The 18,669-nt window shown below is 44.4% G+C and overlaps 1 non-coding gene across 1 annotated transcript; it reads right to left on the reverse strand.

Moving 5' to 3' along the window:
• Positions 1-2,311: 2,311 nt before the first annotated feature.
• On the reverse strand, positions 2,312-2,383 carry TRNAH-GUG (transfer RNA histidin (anticodon GUG)). The gene has a single exon. It is a non-coding gene; the product is annotated as a tRNA-His (tRNA).
• Positions 2,384-18,669: the final 16,286 nt, after the last annotated feature.

An 18,669-nucleotide genomic window follows, 5' to 3' on the forward strand; every position in this document is an offset into this window, starting at 1 on the left:
GTGTAGTGTAGATGGTTACAGTGATGATGGTCGTGTGTAGTGTAGATGGTTACAGTGATGATGGTCGTGTGTAGTGTAGATGGTTACAGTGATGGTCGTGTGTAGTGTAGACGGTTACAGTGATGGTCGTGTGTAGTGTAGATGGTTATAGTGATGGTCGTGTGTAGTGTAGATGGTTACAGTGATGAAGGTCGTGTGTAGTGTAGATGGTCACAGTGATGAAGGTCGTGTGTGTCTCACCGCTGCAACCATTGTAACAATTAATAATATTGACTCTAGAAGATACTGATTAATACTGAGTAACACTTCTTACTGGTTGCACTTGTAACACTTTATTGAGGTAAAACCTGGTAATACTAGTTATTGAAACACTGGTAATTCAGACGCAATGTAATTTGAACTGAAATATGGTGCACGACGGATGGTTTCACCCCGGGATCAAAGGTAACTTCCCAAGGAAATGCTACACAGAGAACTTATAATTAAACCACTGCCACCATCTTGCATGTCACATAGTTATATCAAGCAATGAGGCAAGAAGCAATGCTTGGCTTTTGAGAGTCCATTTCTAACTGTCATTAATTACTGACTGGTTGGTAACCAAACTGAACTCAGAGGAATAGGAGGTTCCATTAACTGACACAGAATGGAAAGTTTAACATGAGTTCATTGAGAACAAAATATGATATTCACCAAACTATAAGTCCCTACTCTAAACTCTGGCAATTGTTTAGATATTACAGAGAGAAAATATCAAAGATCACACACATTACCTTTTGGGTCCTGCTCTACGACCTGGTTGAATTCACTCTGTTTCCTGAGGCCTGTTTGATGACGTGTAGCCACTCCAGCACTCTTTCTCTCCTAACTATCATCCAGGGGTATGTACACAAGATTTCGTCACATCCCGAATCAAGGGAGGGGGGTCGTTTGCACTGTTGTTGGAAAGTTTGGTGTGGTCCTGTTCCCAGCTGATTCAGCCTGCACAGAAAAAAGTGTTTAGCTCACCTAACTAGTTCGTCAGCACTTCAAGGAGTGAACTCCTCATGGTGTGCAAAAACACTCAAGATGTGCCATTAAGTTTGTTTGCCAAGACTATCAGGATTATTCGCAAATATGAACAAGCTGACTATCTTGAGGTTATCTTGAGATGATTTTGGGGCTTAGCGTCCCCGCGGCCCGGTCCTCGACCAGGTCTCCTTTTTGTTACCCCCCCCTCCCCTCTCCCCCCAGGAAGCAGCCCGTAGAAGTTGTCTAAATCCCAGGTTCATATTTACTGCTAGGTAACAAGAGGCATCAGGGTGAAAGAAATATTTTGCCCATTTGTCTCCGCCTCCACCGGTGATTGAACCCGGAAGCTCAGGACTCCAAATCCGAAGCACTGTCCAACCGGCTGTCAGGTGCCCCTAGACTAGGGTGTAGCCAGGAAGTATTTCAATTACCTCTAGCTGAATCTAAGGTCACATGGCTGACCTTACCAAGGAGGTTCAAAGGGTGAGTCATGGATGTACTTTCTCTGGGCGCTACACGCACATGACTGTAAAGCTGCCACCCAGTTGGGTGGGTGTGGAGCACATGGCTGTAAAGCTGCAGCCCATTTCGGTGGGTGTGGAACACATGACTAAAACTGCCACCCAGTTGGGTGGGTGTGGAGCACATGACTGTAAAGCTGCCACCCAGTTGGGTGGGTGTGGAGCATATGAATGTAAAGGTGCCACCCAGTTGGGTGGGTTTGGAGAACAAGATTGTAAAGCTGCCTTCCAGTTGGGTGGGTGTGTAACACATGACGGTAAAGCTGCCGCCCAGTTGGGTGGGTGTGGAGCACATGACTCTAAACCTGCCACCTAGTTGGGTGGGTGTGGAGCACATGACTGTTAAGCTGCCGCCCAGTTGGGTGGGTGTGGAACATATGACTGTGAAGCTGCCGCCCAGTTGGGTGGGTGTGGAACAAGACTAGTTACTGTGTGACTCACCATAGATGTTAAGTGCCTTGTATAGTGACTGTTGTGAGTCTCTTGTTGAATCACTTGTGATATAAAAAGATTATCGGTGTGTATATGTATTTGTGTAAATGATTGTATATAATATGTATATGTATATATGGCATTAACAATTGTGTAACTAGCTTCAAAAGATTGTCACTTGCTTAGCTAAATGAACTATGGGGTTCAGTTTCTGAACCCATTATGTGCCTCTATAACCCTTCCCACAACCGCCCACGGGTTGGGTATGGGGTGCATAATAAAAAAGAAATTGAATTTCTACAGGAGTTGATGTAAGTTTTAAACATCTCTCATAAAATACAATCACCTGCCGTGACCAGGATTCGAACCTGGGTTATTGCGGCCACAACGCAATGTACTAACCACTATACGATCACGGCCACCGTGGGTGTGCATGTAGAGATGGGTGGTTGGTTGTAACTGACGAGAGTAGACCTCTCTCTCTCTCTTTCTCCCTCCCTCCCCCCCCCCTTCCTACATACCTTTAGTATGTGTATCCTGCTCTCTACACAAAGTTCTTACCAAAAAAATAAATGAACAAACCAACGTAAACTATCTAACCCAACTTATCCATATACAGAAAACGTGGATATGTGAGACCCGCTACTGTTCATTGAAATTCGTCCGTTGGGGGACCACAAGACACAAAGCGAGACGTGCAAGGTGAGAGGTCGGGTTGCATAAACATTTGATCAACGTAAGGACTATCCTCAGGAATATGACAACAAAATTATTCATAACTCCATACATACCGTGCCTGTAAGGTCACCCTCGTCTCCTATAGCTCTGAGATGTTGGGGTTCACTGTATGTTTGGGTATTATGGATGGCTGGAGGGAAGATGAGGGAGAGAGAGAGATGGAGGAATGGAAGGAGAGAAAGCCAAAGAGACAGTCAAGTAATCAACCACACACTGCTAGGCCTCGAGAGAGGTGAATGTCGTTTCTACCTTCATGAGCACACTTATGGACTGTCAGCTCCAACAATGTCATTCAATAGGTATGACAACATGTCTTTCCAAGCACCTAACATTGTACAGACAACAACGTCACGTTAAACAAGGTGTAATCTCTACCCCACAACCACATTATTGCCAGAGATATTCTCATCATCGTCAGAGATATTCTCATCATCATCAGAGATATTCTCAACATCGTCAGAGATATTCTAATCATCATCATAGATATTCTCATCATCGTCAGAGGAGATATTCTCATCATTTTCATCCTCACGCTCACATTCCCAGAACACAATGCAACACACAATATATATATATATATATATATATATATATATATATATATATATATATATATATATATATATATATATATAAATATATATATATATATATATATATATATATATATATATATATATATATATATATATATATATATATATATATATATGTATATATATATATATATATATATATATATATATATATATATATATATATATATATATATATATATATATATATATATATATATATATATATATATATACATATATTAGTATATTTTGGTAGCAGTCTTTCCTGTAGACATATATTATTAAATATGACCGAAAAAGTAAGATTAATAATTCTAACACGAATTTTCTCAATCTTTCGTACATTTCTTTTCACTGTTGGAGGTAAATCAAAAACCAATTCTCCAAAATTCATTTTTATTTCTAGTCTGACGCGACACGAGCGCGTTTCGTAAAACTTATTACATTTTCAAAGACTTTAGTTCACAAATACACAACTGAATAGAACTTACGCATCTCCGATTTTATATCTACATTTGAGTGAGGTGGAAGGGGTGATGTGGCATTAACACAAGACAGAACAAGAGGTGGCATTAATAGGGTATTAATTTCATCAACACAAGACAGAACAAGAGGTGGTATTAATAGGGTATTAATTTCATCAACACAAGACAGAACACGAAACAATGGATATTGAATAGAAGTGTTTGTAGAAAGCCTATTGGTCCATATTTCTTGATGATTCTATATTGGAGCGGAGTCTTGAGGTGGGTAGAATATAGTTGTGCAATAATTGGCTGTTGATTGCTGGTGTTGACTTCTTGATGTGTAGTGCCTCGCAAACGTCAAGCCGCCTGCTATCGCTGTATCTATCGATGATTTCTGTGTTGTTTACTAGGATTTCTCTGGCGATGGTTTGGTTGTGGGAAGAGATTATATGTTCCTTAATGGAGCCCTGTTGCTTATGCATCGTTAAACGCCTAGAAAGAGATGTTGTTGTCTTGCCTATATACTGGGTTTTTTGGAGCTTACAGTCCCCAAGAGGGCATTTGAAGGCATAGATGACGTTAGTCTCTTTTAAAGCGTTCTGTTTTGTGTCTGGAGAGTTTCTCATGAGTAGGCTGGCCGTTTTTCTGGTTTTATAGTAAATCGTCAGTTGTATCCTCTGATTTTTGTCTGTAGGGATAACGTTTCTATTAACAATATCTTTCAGGACCCTTTCCTCCGTTTTATGGCATGTGGAAAAGAAGTTCCTGTAAAATAGTCTAATAGGGGGTATAGGTGTTGTGTTGTATACTGTATATTGTATACTGTCCCCCGAGCTTAAAGCGGCAGCTAAAAGCCTTCGTGAGAACAAGGAGATAGTTGTCAGGAGAGGTGACAAGTCGCCAATATATGTCATTCTTAAAAAAAGACGAATATCTGGCGAAAATGAACATCATACTCTCTGACCAAACTAAGTTCCAAAGGGTAACGAAGGACACTACAGCCGAATTAAAAGCAAAGGTCATCAAACTGATCAAAACTGTGAACGCCAAGAAATCCGGACTCCACCTGCCAAAGATCATTGGGGAATATAAACCTGGATATGCGTATGGAAATGTCAAGACACACAAGCCTGGAAACCCACTTCGGCCAATCATTAGCCAGATACCCACACCCACGTACAGACTGGCGAAGCGACTCAACGGCCTGCTGACTCCTTATGTTCCTTGCGCCTTCAGCCTGAAGTCTCCAAAAGAATTTGTTGACTTACTGCGGGGCACACGGGCCACAGGGATAAGAGCCTCATTGGACGTAGAATCGCTGTTTACCAACGTACCTGTGGACGAGACAATCGGAATGATAGCCGACAGAGTGTATCGTGATCCAGCCTGTACTCCTCTTGACATACCAGAAAATATTCTGAGGAAACTACTCCAAGCTTGTACTAAAGAGGCACCCTTCTTGAGCCCGGATGGGCACATGTATAAGCAAGTAGATGGGGTCGCCATGGGTTCTCCCCTAGGTGTTCTGTTTGCAAACTTCTACATGGGTACCATCGAGCAAAAAGTCTTAGTCGACATGAACTTGAAACCGGCCATATACTGCAGGTATGTTGACGACATTTTTACACAGGTACCTGATGTTAGACATCTGCAGGAGCTGAAGGAGGCATTTGAGCAGAGTTCCGTGCTGCGTTTCACTTACGAGATGGAAAAGGATGGGAAGCTGCCCTTTCTAGATGTAACAGTCATGGAAAAGGGCGGAGGTTTCCACACTGCAGTCTACACTAAGGAAACGAACATAGGAATGTGCCTAAATGCCAACAGCGACTGCCCAGACAGGTACAAGAGGAGTGTTGTTAACGCTTATGTCGACCGTGCTCTCAGCCACAGCTCAGGATGGAAGCAAGTCGATAAAGAACTCTGTAGGGTAAAGCAGGTCCTAGTCAACAACGGCTTCTCCAATGGTTTCGTTGAAGACATCATAAGAAGGAAGGTGAAACGCCATGCAACCTCTGAAGAGACAACAAACACAACACCTGTACCCCCTATTAGACTATTTTACAGGAACTTCTTTTCCACAGCTCATAAAACGGAGGAAAGGGTCCAGAAAGATATTGTTAATAGGAACGTTATCCCCACAGACTAAAGTCAGAAGATACAATTGACAATTTACAATAAAACCAAAAAAAACGGCCAATCTACTCATGAGAAACTCTCCAGACACAGAGCAGAACGCTTTTAAAGAGACCAATGTCGTCTTTGCCCGACATATATATATATATATATATATAACTGAAAACTCACACCCCAGAAGTGACTCGAACCCATACTCCCACAACTGGTATGTACAGGGACGCCTTAATCCGCTTGACCATCACGACCGGACATAAGGAAGTGATAGCCGAGGCTATTTGAACCACTTCCCCGCCGGCACTCGGATGGTAATCTTGGGCATAGCATTTTATCAAATCACCTCATTCTTTGGGGCACACGTGAGGAACACAAATGCAAACAAGCCTGAATGGTCCCCAGGACTATATACAACTGAAAACTCACACCCCAGAAGTGACTCGAACCCATACTCCCACAACTGGTATGTACAGGGACGCCTTAATCCGCTTGACCATCACGACCGGACATAAGGAAGTGATAGCCGAGGCTATTTGAACCAATTCCCCGCCGGCACTCGGATGGTAATCTTGGGCATAGCATTTTATCAAATCACCTCATTCTTTGGGGCACACGTGAGGAACACAAATGCAAACAAGCCTGAATGGTCCCCAGGACTATATACAACTGAAAACTCACACCCCAGAAGTGACTCGAACCCATACTCCCACAACTGGTATGTACAGGGACGCCTTAATCCGCTTGACCATCACGACCGGACATAAGGAAGTGATAGCCGAGGCTATTTGAACCACTTCCCCGCCGGCACTCGGATGGTAATCTTGGGCATAGCATTTTATCAAATCACCTCATTCTTTGGGGCACACGTGAGGAACACAAATGCAAACAAGCCTGAATGGTCCCCAGGACTATATACAACTGAAAACTCACACCCCAGAAGTGACTCGAACCCATACTCCCACAACTGGTATGTACAGGGACGCCTTAATCCGCTTGACCATCACGACCGGACATAAGGAAGTGATAGCCGAGGCTATTTGAACCACTTCCCCGCCGGCACTCGGATGGTAATCTTGGGCATAGCATTTTATCAAATCACCTCATTCTTTGGGGCACACGTGAGGAACACAAATGCAAACAAGCCTGAATGGTCCCCAGGACTATATACAACTGAAAACTCACACCCCAGAAGTGACTCGAACCCATACTCCCACAACTGGTATGTACAGGGACGCCTTAATCCGCTTGACCATCACGACCGGACATAAGGAAGTGATAGCCGAGGCTATTTGAACCACTTCCCCGCCGGCACTCGGATGGTAATCTTGGGCATAGCATTTTATCAAATCACCTCATTCTTTGGGGCACACGTGAGGAACACAAATGCAAACAAGCCTGAATGGTCCCCAGGACTATATACAACTGAAAACTCACACCCCAGAAGTGACTCGAACCCATACTCCCACAACTGGTATGTACAGGGACGCCTTAATCCGCTTGACCATCACGACCGGACATAAGGAAGTGATAGCCGAGGCTATTTGAACCACTTCCCCGCCGGCACTCGGATGGTAATCTTGGGCATGTATGGGTTCGAGTCACTTCTGGGGTGTGAGTTTTCAGTTGTATATAGTCCTGGGGACCATTCAGGCTTGTTTGCATTTGTGTTCCTCACGTGTGCCCCAAAGAATGAGGTGATTTGATAAAATGCTATGCCCAAGATTACCATCCGAGTGCCGGCGGGGAAGTGGTTCAAATAGCCTCGGCTATCACTTCCTTATGTCCGGTCGTGATGGTCAAGCGGATTAAGGCGTCCCTGTACATACCAGTTGTGGGAGTATGGGTTCGAGTCACTTCTGGGGTGTGAGTTTTCAGTTGTATATAGTCCTGGGGACCATTCAGGCTTGTTTGCATATATATATATATATATATATATATATATATATATATATATATATATATATATATATATATATATATATATATATATATATATATATACATTAGTATATTTTGGTAGCAGTCTTTCCTGTAGACATATATTATTAAATATGACCGAAAACTAAAGATAGTTCTTAATATGCTATGATTTAAAGAGCTTTCATTTTATTTTATACCCGCATTATGGGTGAGGTGATATGTTACAACAGTTTTGGATGAGGTGAAAACAAACTTTCAACACAAGACAGAACACGAAATAATGGGTATAATATAGGGTAAATTAAAGGGAAGAATGGAAATAACTGCAAAGGGCCTATTGGCCCATATTTCTTGATGCTTCTATATTGGTGCGGAGTCTTGAAGTGGGTAGAATATAGTTGTGCATTAATTGGCTGTTGATTGCTGGTGTTGACTTCTTGATGTGTAGTGCCTCGCAGATATCAAGCGGCCTGCTATCGCTGTATCTATCGATGATTTCTGTGTTTTCTGTTAAGACTTCTCTGGTGATGGTCTGGTTGTGGGAAGAGATTATATGTTCCTTATTGGAACCCTGTTGCTTATGCATCGTTAATCGTCTGGAAAGAGATGTTGTTGTCTTGCCTACATACTGAGTTCTTTGAGGCTTACAGTCCCCAAGTGGGCATTTGAGGGCAAAGACGACATTGGTCTCTTTTAAAGCGTTCTACTTTGTGTCTGGAGAGTTTCTCATGAGTAGATTGGCCGTTTTTTTTGGTTTTATAGTAAATTGTCAATTGTATCTTCTGACTTTTGTCTGTGGGGATAACGTTCCTATTAACAATATCTTTCAGGACCCTTTCCTCCCTTTTATGAGCTGTGGAAAAGAAGTTCCTGTAAAATAGTCTAATAGGGGGTACAGGTGTTGTGTTAGTTGTCTCTTCAGAGGTTGCATGGTGTTTCACCTTCCTTCTTATGATGTCTTCAACGAAACCATTGGAGAAGCCGTTGTTGACTAGGACCTGCTTTACCCTACAGAGATCTTTATCGACTTGCTTCCATCCTGAGCTGTGGCTGAGAGCACGGTCGACATAAGCGTTAACAACACTCCTCTTGTACCTGTCTGGGCAGTCACTGTTGGCATTGAGGCACATTCCTATGTTTGTTTCCTTAGTGTAGACTGCAGTGTGGAAACCTCTGCTCCTTTCCAGGACTGTTACATTTAGAAAGGGCAGCTTCCCATCCTTCTCCATCTCATAAGTGAAACGCAACACAGAATTCCAGACAGAAAAATGTCGTCAACATACCTGCAGTATATGGACGGTTTCAAGTTCATGTCGACTAAGACCTTTTGTTCGATGGTACCCATGTTGAAGTTCGCAAACAGGACACCTAGGGGAGAATTCATGGCGACCCCATCTACTTGCTTATACATGTGCCCATCCGGGCTCAAGAAGGGTGCCTCTTTAGTACAAGCTTGGAGTAGTTTCCATAGAATGTTTTCTGGTATGTCAAGAGGAGTACAGGCCGGATCACGATACACTCTGTCTGCTATCATCCCGATTGTTTCATCCACAGGTGCATTGGTCAACAGTGATTCTATGTCCAACGAGGCTCTTATCCCTGTGGCCCGTGTTCCCCGCATTAAGTCAACAAATTCCTTTGGAGACTTCAGGCTGAAGGCGCAAGAGACATAAAGAGTCAGCAAGCCGTTGAGTCGCTTCGCCAGTCTGTACGTGGGTGTGGGTATCTGGCTGATGATTGGCCGAAGTGGGTTTCCAGGCTTGTGTGTCTTGACATTTCCATACGCGTATCCAGGTTTGTATTCCCCAATAATTTTTGGCAGGTGGAATCTGGATTTCTTGGCGTTCACAGTTTCGATCAATTTGTTGACCTTTGCTTTCAATTCGGCTGTAGTGTCCTTCGTTAGCCTTTGGAATTTAGTTTGGTCAGAGAGTATGAGGTTCATTTTTTGCCAGATATTCGTCTTTTTTAAGAATGACTTATATTGGCATCTTGTCACCTCTCCTGACGACTATCTCCTTGTTCTCACGAAGGCTTTTAGCTGCCGCTTTGAGCTCGGGGGACAGTAGTTGCTTCTACTGGGGCTTCTGTAGTTGCCTCGATTCTTTCCTCCTTCTGCAATAAGTTCTGCTTGTAAGGTGTCTTTGGTGGTGACCTTTTGTGTCTCGAGGTCGAATATGTCGTCCAAAAGGATCTCCAACTCCACTTTCCGGGCCATCTCACTTGGTCTGGACATAATGTGACAGTTTATACCCAGATTTAGAAGAGTGACTTGGTCATCAGCGAGGTTGATTCCAGCAAGGTTCAGGAAGCCGTCTCTTGGTAGTGGAATCGCCATCGGTCCTCCATATAATGTTGTTAGTTTCTTGATTATCCTGGTTTCGGTGCTGTAGTGATGTCGAGGTGTTGCTCGATACGAGTACGGAGGTTTTCGTCGATGTTGCTGTTTTCTCCATTGGTTTGTAGCATGAAGTAGTTGCGTTTTGATGTCTTTGATTTCATTTTCTGCCTTGTGTATCTGATTTCGAATCAGATCTTGGCAATATTTTATAGTGAAGGCTTGATTCCTTGCTGCAGCGTCGTGCGTTTTAATATTAGTATATTTTGGTAGCAGTCTTTCTTGTAAACATATATTATTATATATGACCGAAAAAGTAAGATTAATAATTCTAACACGAATTTTCTCAATATTTCTTATGTTTCTTTTCACTGTCGATGGTAATTGAAAAACCAATTCTCCAAAATTTATTTTTATTTCTAGTCTGACGCGACACTTGAAAGCGCTTCGTAATAACTTATTACATTTTCAAACACTTTAGTTTACACACACACAACTATAACCTGCAAACACTAAACAGAGTTCTACTATGCTATAACTTAAACTGGCTTTCATCTTATATACCTGCATTTAGGTGAGGTGATACGTTACAACAGTTCTGGATGAGGTGAAAACAAACTTTCAACACAAGACAGAACACCAAACAATGGGTATAATATTGGGTAAATTAAAGGGAAGAATGGAAGTAACTGCAAAGGGCCTATTGGCCCATATTTCTTGATGCTTCTATATTGTTGTGGAGTCTTGAAGTGGGTAGAATATAGTTGTGCATTAATTGGCTGTTGGTTGCTGGTGTTGACTTCTTGATGTGTAGTGCCTCGCAGATATCAAGTCACCTGCTATCGCTGTATCTATCTATGATTTCTGTGTTTTTTGTTAAGACTTCTCTGGTGATGGTCTGGTTGTGGGAAGAGATTATATGGTCCTTAATGGAGCCCTGTTGCTTATGCATCGTTAATCGCCTGGAAAGAGATGTTGTTGTCTTGCCTATATACTGAGTTCTTTGAGGCTTACAGTCCCCAAGTGGGAATTTGAAGGCAGAAGATACAATTGACGATTTACTATGAAACCAAAAAAATGGCCAACCTACTCATGAGAAACTCTCCAGACACAAAGCAGAATGCTTTAAAAGAGACCAATGTCGTCTATGCCGATAAATTCTTTTCTGAAAACCTGAAAATTCTTTTCACTTGAGAATGAACCATGGAGGTTCGAAGCGTTGTGCAAATTACAAAAATGCCCTAAATCAGAAGATAGTAAATACAGAACATGCGGTCATATTCAATGAGACATGTTTGAAAGAAAACCTGCTGCCAGTATACACCAATATAAACCCACATGACCCAGCAGTCCGCAATTCAGAGTTTACCTATAGGTATAGGCAAGAGTTCATACGGCATCAACTAAACAAGAAGAAGGAAGCCCTCCAAACCCTTACAGAGCATGCTGAGCATCTGCTTAACAAATGGACCCTGTACGACAGCCCTATCCAACTCAAGCAAACCATCAACAGTGAACTATTTAATCTGAAACAATATAAAACTCGTGTGAAAACAAAGACACTCCGTAAGTTAACAGCCCTAAACGGTGGACAGTTAAAGATCCCTCGTCCTAAAGATGGCTACATTAACCTGACTTCTTATGATCTTACCCAGGACCAACGAGACCTCTTAAATCTTGGTCTAAATTGTCAATTCATATCTAAACCAAAGATGCATAAAAAACGCCTGGAAATCGAAATGCTTCTGGACGACATCCATAAGGTAGAAGACAACAAAAAAGTCATCACCACTGACACACTTCAGGCTGAACTACTAGCAGAAGCCGGGAAAAAACGAGTAACATATTCATCTATAATCTTAACCTCACGACTCAAAGAAGCAACAAAACAACTAAAAAATCTGAAAGACGTAACAATAAGAAAAGCCGACAAGATAGCAGCATATGTATTGATTCCTACCCAAGAATACATGAACAAAATTAGCGACATCCTTAGTGTTGACACCAAATTTCAACGAATCACGAGGAACCCTGTGGAAGACCTTAAGCGGAAAGTAAACAAAACAATTACAGCAATCAACGCAAAGAGAGGTAGTGTGCATTTTAATAAACTTCAAGGCGACTATGGCTTAGGATATGCCTATGGCAATGTTAAGACACACAAACCAGGTAACCCACTACGCCCTATATTCAGCCAAATACCAACTCCAACCTATCACCTAGCAAAGAGACTCAATGAACTCCTAACTCCATATACTCCAAGTAAGTATAGTCTACAATCACCAGCATATTTCCTAGAATTAATCAAATCTACTCAGCCCGATGGAATCATTGCTTCCCTGGACGTCGAATCCCTATTTACGAACGTCCCTGTCGACACAACCATAGGAATGATACTGGACAGAGTATACAGAGACGAGAGCACCCCCAAATTAAACATACCTGAGCCACACTTGAAGAGTCTTCTCGAAGCATGTACAAAGGCAGCCCCTTTCATCAGTCCAAAAGGAGACATGTATTTACAAATTGACGGAGTAGCAATGGGCTCCCCCTTAGGAGTCTTATTTGCTAATTTTTATATGGGAACCATCGAAGACAGAGTCTTCAGTAGCAGACAAAAACCAACTGTATATTGCCGTTATGTAGATGACATATTCGTAATAGTAAAATACTCAGATGAACTAATTGATCTAAAAAGCCATCTAGAGAGAGAGAGTCAGTACTCCGATTCACACATGAAAATAGTGAAAATAACAGTCTGCCATTCTTGGATGTACTAATAACAAAAACAGGAACCTCTTTAAGCACCAACGTATATACTAAGCCCACCAACATAGGATTATGCCTGAACGGTAGAAGTGAGTGCCCCCAAAGATACAAAGCCAGTGTTCTCAATGCTTATATTCGTCGAGCGCTTACCCACTGCTCTGAATGGAGCAACGTGAGTAGAGAGTTTGAAAGAGTAACTCAGGTATAGGTGAACAACAGATATAGCAACGCGGAAATAAACGCTGCTATAAGAAGACACTTGGACCGTGGGTATAATCCTGAACTCAGAACAGAAACCACGATACCTCCAATAAAATTATATTACAAATCAACCATGCACAGTGAACATATAAAAGAGGAAAGAATAATGAAAGAAATAATACGTAAAGGAGTAAAAAGCATTACTCCTAACCAAAACATAAACCTGATAATATTCTACAAAACCAAGAAGACTTTCGAACTCCTTATCAAAAACAGCCCGAAGCCGACGGAGGACCCTCTACAGTAGTCAAGCGTTGTATACATGTACACTTGCCCCCAACGATGGATGTAATCTTCAATCAAAGTACATAGGTATGACGTCGACCAAGCTGACGAGGCGTTTGACATGCCATCTTCAATCCGATGCCCCTAGGAATCACATGAGACAAGCCCATGACATCACCCTCCGTGTCTCCGTGTTCGGTTTCGCCCTGTTGGGCCGTGTGCTTGTGTGTGTGTTCCCAGTGCAATTTTTTTTTTGGTTGTGCTGTGCTGTGCTGTGTGTGTTTTGTATTCTGTTGATTGTGTTGTTTCTAGGGCTGTTTGTGTGTGTGTGTGTGTGTTTGTTTGCCGGTTCCTGTGTGTTCCAGTTATGACTTCCTGTATGTCTTGGCATGTAGTAATGCTTGTGTAGCCCTTCAGGCTGGCTTGTGTTACTAGATTTTTATTTATTTTGTACCATGTCATTCTGTGTTTTTTCATGTTTCCTGTTGTATGCTTATTTGTTTTTCTGTTTTATATTTCCTTTCTCTGTTGTTCTCATGTTTGTTTGTGCTTTATGGATCACTGCTTGTGCGTGTTTTACCTAGCTGTTTTTATGTGTATATAATGTACTTTCCTATGTATTTTTTTATTGTTCTTTGTTTTCACTTTTTTGTTATGTTGCTCTATGTTACTTGTTATCTGTGTTGTTGTCATTCAGTGTTCTTTGTTATTCTGTGCTTTACTGTTTTATATGGTTGATGTATGCTGTTTTTACTTTGTTTAAAAAAAAAGTAAAAAGTAAAAAAAAATCTGCTGAGATGCCAGATGTACGGTAACTACTTGCGGATTATAGTACTATATTTAGCTACAGTGTTTCATAATTGCTAATGTATAAAAAACTAGAATGCGAGCTATTTTTTATAAACTATTATTGCAAACTAATATCGGGTGTGGGGTCCCTTGATTGGTTTAAGCGCAGGTTGCACTGCATACATTAAATAATACACTGATGCCGAGAATTGGCAGTGAAGGGTATCCTGCATTCAGCATATCTAGTCTGGCACAGGTGGAATGGTCCTAGTTTAGGAGCCTTGCAAAGTTCACAAATATACATGGTTGAATTGGTAGATACGAGGAAGCGAAGTCAGATATTGCCCAAGTGCTGGAGCTAGTTCAGAGTGTTAGCACAGCAAGCCTGAGTTGGACTGGCCTTTGGGCTAGGGGAGCCCCCCTCCCAGTTGAGCTCGTTGATGCCATGAGGGGGGGGGCTCAGTGGGCGGCTGCCGGAGTGTGACGCTCCTTGGGACAGTCCTCTGTCCTTTTGTGGCCTTGTGCTCCTGCTGCTGTCCTCTCTAATTGTGCTGAACGACTTTTCCCTTTCCTTCTGTTTCGTTTTTTCCTCCCTCTTCTCCTATCTGCTTGTCATTTCCTGCCGACCTTTTGCTTGTTTTGATTATTCCTTTGGACTTTTTCTATTTTGACGCCCGGGTGCTTGAGGAGGCATACTCTTGCACCCGTAGAACTGAAGTACCCAACGTTTCGAGCGAGGGGAACCTTTTATTGTCAATCCCCCTTTCGTTGCTGAACCCGATCTCGACGGACTGACGGTTCTTAAGGTGGCGTTTGTGGGGCGTATATTCATGACGCACCCCTAGGGGGCCCCGGCATGATTGGCGATAGCTTCCTGTTGGGTGTCCTGCCTCTAATTGTGGCTCCATGGTGGGTATGGGAGCACATTCGTGGATGAATTTGTCACTCTTCGTCTGTATGTCGTTGAATGTTTCTGTTGTACCCTCTCAGGCACGTGGGGTGGGGGACCATGCCCCCGAGTCGGCCTGTATTGGAAGACCGGGCTCTGTAGCCCCCGCTGCGTTGGACCCCGACCTTGCTCCTCCTTTGACCCTCCTGACTTCCTGCCCCAGCTCCCCTCCCTCCTCTGTGGTTTGGTTGAGCCTCAAGCCCCCAGTGGTGACCACTTCGTCCCCTGGTGCGGCTAAGTCTCTCATTGTGACTCCTGTGCCTTTTAACCCCTCTCTCCCTCTGGGGGTTCTCAACGCCGTCTGCGTCACGGCCGCACTCGCTCGATTCCTTCCCGTACTGATGCGTATCAGGCCTTGTTTGGTCTCGCTTCATGGGCCAAATACTTTGATCTCCTCCCTCTTGATTCTGCGCCTCTTGACGATTTCTCCCTCCATCAGCATTTTGTTGATTCCGTGGATGCCTTCCACGGGAAGGCATCTGTTACCTTCAACCCCACTCGTCTCAGTACACGTGTAGTTTCTGCTCCTTCTCAGGATGCAGCTTCCTGCTTGGCTGCCTTATCCTGCCTTGGCGAGATCCCTGTTCGGGTCTCAAAGAACGCTCGGTTGAATGCCAGTGTTGGCACTATTCTCCTCCCGCCCCATGTTGCGACCTGTGTTCGGAATCTGCAGGACTGCCACGATGATATTCGGCGTATCCTTGATGCCGAAGGCCATTCTGTCCTTAAGGTAGACTCGTTTACTCGTACCCCTCGTGGTCGTCGCCGTCAACCCCTTTGGGTTGTGAAGATTTCCTTTGATGGTAGGACCCTTCCATCTTCTGTCATTCTTGCTGGTGCCAGGTACTCTGTCCAGGAGTACATTCCTTCTCCTAGGCTCTGTAACAAGTGCTGGAGGTTTGGGCATGGTGCCCTCTGCTGCTCTGGGACTGTCTCTCTCTGTCCTTTGTGTGGGGGCGAAGATCACTCTAAGTCGGAGTGCACTTCTCCCCAGGCACGCTGCCTCAACTGCGGTCAGGCCCATCCTACCTTCTCCCGTACATATATCCATTACAGGCTTGAGGCAGCCGTCCTCAACTTGAAGCACTGGGAGCGTTTATCTTTTCTTGAGGCGAGGCGCCAGGTTCACTGGCGCCTCACCTTATGCTCGTATGTTGCGCTCTTCCTCTCCTCGTCCTTCCCACCTTCCTCAGACTCGCAACCGTTTCCGGGCCTTGGACCCTGATACGCCCACTGCCCCCCTCCTCTGTTCCTTTCAGTTCTGTCCCGCAGGGTCTCCCTCCTGGTCCTCTGTCTGGGGTTCCCCCTCTTTCTACCCGGTCTGTCATGTCTCCTATGTCTTCTTCCTCGTCTTCCTCCGATCCTCATTTCCGTCCTTCTCCTCTGTCTCTTGACTCTCCCCGCCGCCTGCCGGTGCGGGCTGATGTCCATTGCTCTCCTAACGGCCGTCGTGTGTGCTCTCGTTCAGCTTCTCCTATTGAGACGCTGGAATCCGTTGACCGGTACGTAGTTGCTGGGACGCCGGTCTCTTTAAGTCAGAAGATTAAGCCTGGCTCCTCTTCTTCCTCCTCCCCGGAGGGTAAGAAGGCTTCGCTTTCTTCCTCGGCCCCTAATACTGACTCTATCGCTCCTTCCTCTCACATTTCGGTGGTTCCGCCCCCTGTTCCTGCTATGGAGGTTTCTTTGCCCCCTGCTTCCCTCTCGGTTGATGCCCTTGCTGAGGTGTGTTCCTTCTCTTTCTTATTCCCCTCTTCTTGCTGCTGTCCTTGACTGCTCCTCTCGGTTGGCTCCTCCTCTTCCTCCTCTGGACCCCCCCCCCCCCCACCAACCCGTCCACCGCTGGTCTGTTCTTCCGCTTCCTTCTCTCCATCTTTGCTCAGTTTACATATGCCTCCTAATCCTTCCTTTGCTGACCCTGATCCCGACCCTGATCTTCTTTAACGTGATATGTTGCTCTTTTGCCTATGTTTCTTCCTTGTTCTCTTTTGTTGTCCTTTCTCTTCTCGTCGATGTCTGTTCTTCAATGGAACGTTCGAGGTTATTACGCCAATTTCCTCAAACTCCAACTTCTGATTTCGCGGTTTTCGCCCCTTTGTGTATGTCTCCAGGAGCCGATGCTTGGTGCTCGTCCTGGTCGCTTTTGTGGCTATTCTTTTCTCCCCCCCCCCAAGCTGTTGCTGGGGCTCCTAATTTTCTGCTCTCTTGATTCGCTCTGATGTTTCCTTTGTCCCCTTACTTTTTCCTTCGCCTCTCCATTGTTCTGTTGCTCGTATCTTTGTGGGGAAATGGTACACAGTTTGTTCCATTTATCTCCCCCCGAGTGCCCCGCTTTCTCTTCCTGATCTGAAACGCCTACTGGACTCCTTGCCAGAGCCTGTGCTTCTGCTGGGTGATTTCAATTGTCGTCATTCCCTTTGGGGTGATGTTCTAACGAGCACCCGAGGTCGCCTTCTTGAGTCATTTATCCTCTCTTCTTCCCTGTCTCTTTTGAATTCTGGTGAGCCCACGCATTTGGACTCTCGGACTCGCACCCTTTCCTGTCTTGATCTTTCTCTTTGCTCGTCTTCTCTTTACTTAGATTTCACGTGGCAGGTTCTTGATGACCTCCATGGAAGTGACCATTTCCCCATCCTTGTTACCTTTTTCTCTTTTCACCCTCCCCTGTCCTTCCCTAGGTGGCAGTTTGCTAAATCGGACTGGAACCTATTTACCCTTAGTGCTGCTCTCTCTGACCTCTCCCTTCTGCCTCTCCCTCGCTCTCTCCTCCTTTTTCATGACACTGTCTTCGACGCTGCCCTCCGCTCTATTCTTCGCTCTTCCTCTCGGGGTCCACAGAAGTGCGTTCCCTGGTGGAATGCAGATTGTGCTCGGGCTGTCCGCTGTAAGCGTGCAGCCTGCAAGAGACACCGCCGTCGGCAGACGGCCAATTCTTTTCTTTTTTTTCGGAAGGTGAGTGTGGTGGCCCATAGGGCCATTCGTACGCCTAAACGTGTATGTTGGGCGTCTTATGTCTTCACCATTACGTCCGAAACTCCTCTGCCACAGATCTGGAAGCGTATCCGCAAGATAGAGGGTAAGTTCGTTCACGGTCCTTCACCTCCATGGTACTCTTGTGGCGGACCCGTTGAAAGTTGCTACCGAACTGGGTTCCCACTTTTCTTCTGTTAGCTCTGGTCTTCATCTAACCCAATCATTCCTTCTTCGTAAACCTGTCCTTGAATCTCGTCCTTTCGATTTCTGGACTCGTCTTCGAGTTCCCTATAATGATCCGTTCTTTCACCCTGAACTTCGTTCTGCCCTGGCCCTCTGCGGTTCTACGGCAGCGGGCTCCGATGGGATTCATTATGAGATGCTTCGCCATCTCCCTCCGTGCACGTGTCAGTATTTACTGAGTCTGTATAATCGGATCTGGGAGTCGCCGTCAGTCATTGTGGACTGGCTCGATGCCGTTGTCCTCCCTGTTCGCAAACCAGGGTCTCTGGGAACATCCCCTAAGGATTTTCGCCCTATTGCCCTCACAAGTCGTGTCTGCAAGCTCTTT

The sequence above is a fragment of the Procambarus clarkii genome, chromosome 30, assembly GCF_040958095.1.
Source record: "Procambarus clarkii isolate CNS0578487 chromosome 30, FALCON_Pclarkii_2.0, whole genome shotgun sequence".
NCBI classification, from domain to species: Eukaryota; Metazoa; Arthropoda; class Malacostraca; order Decapoda; family Cambaridae; genus Procambarus; species Procambarus clarkii.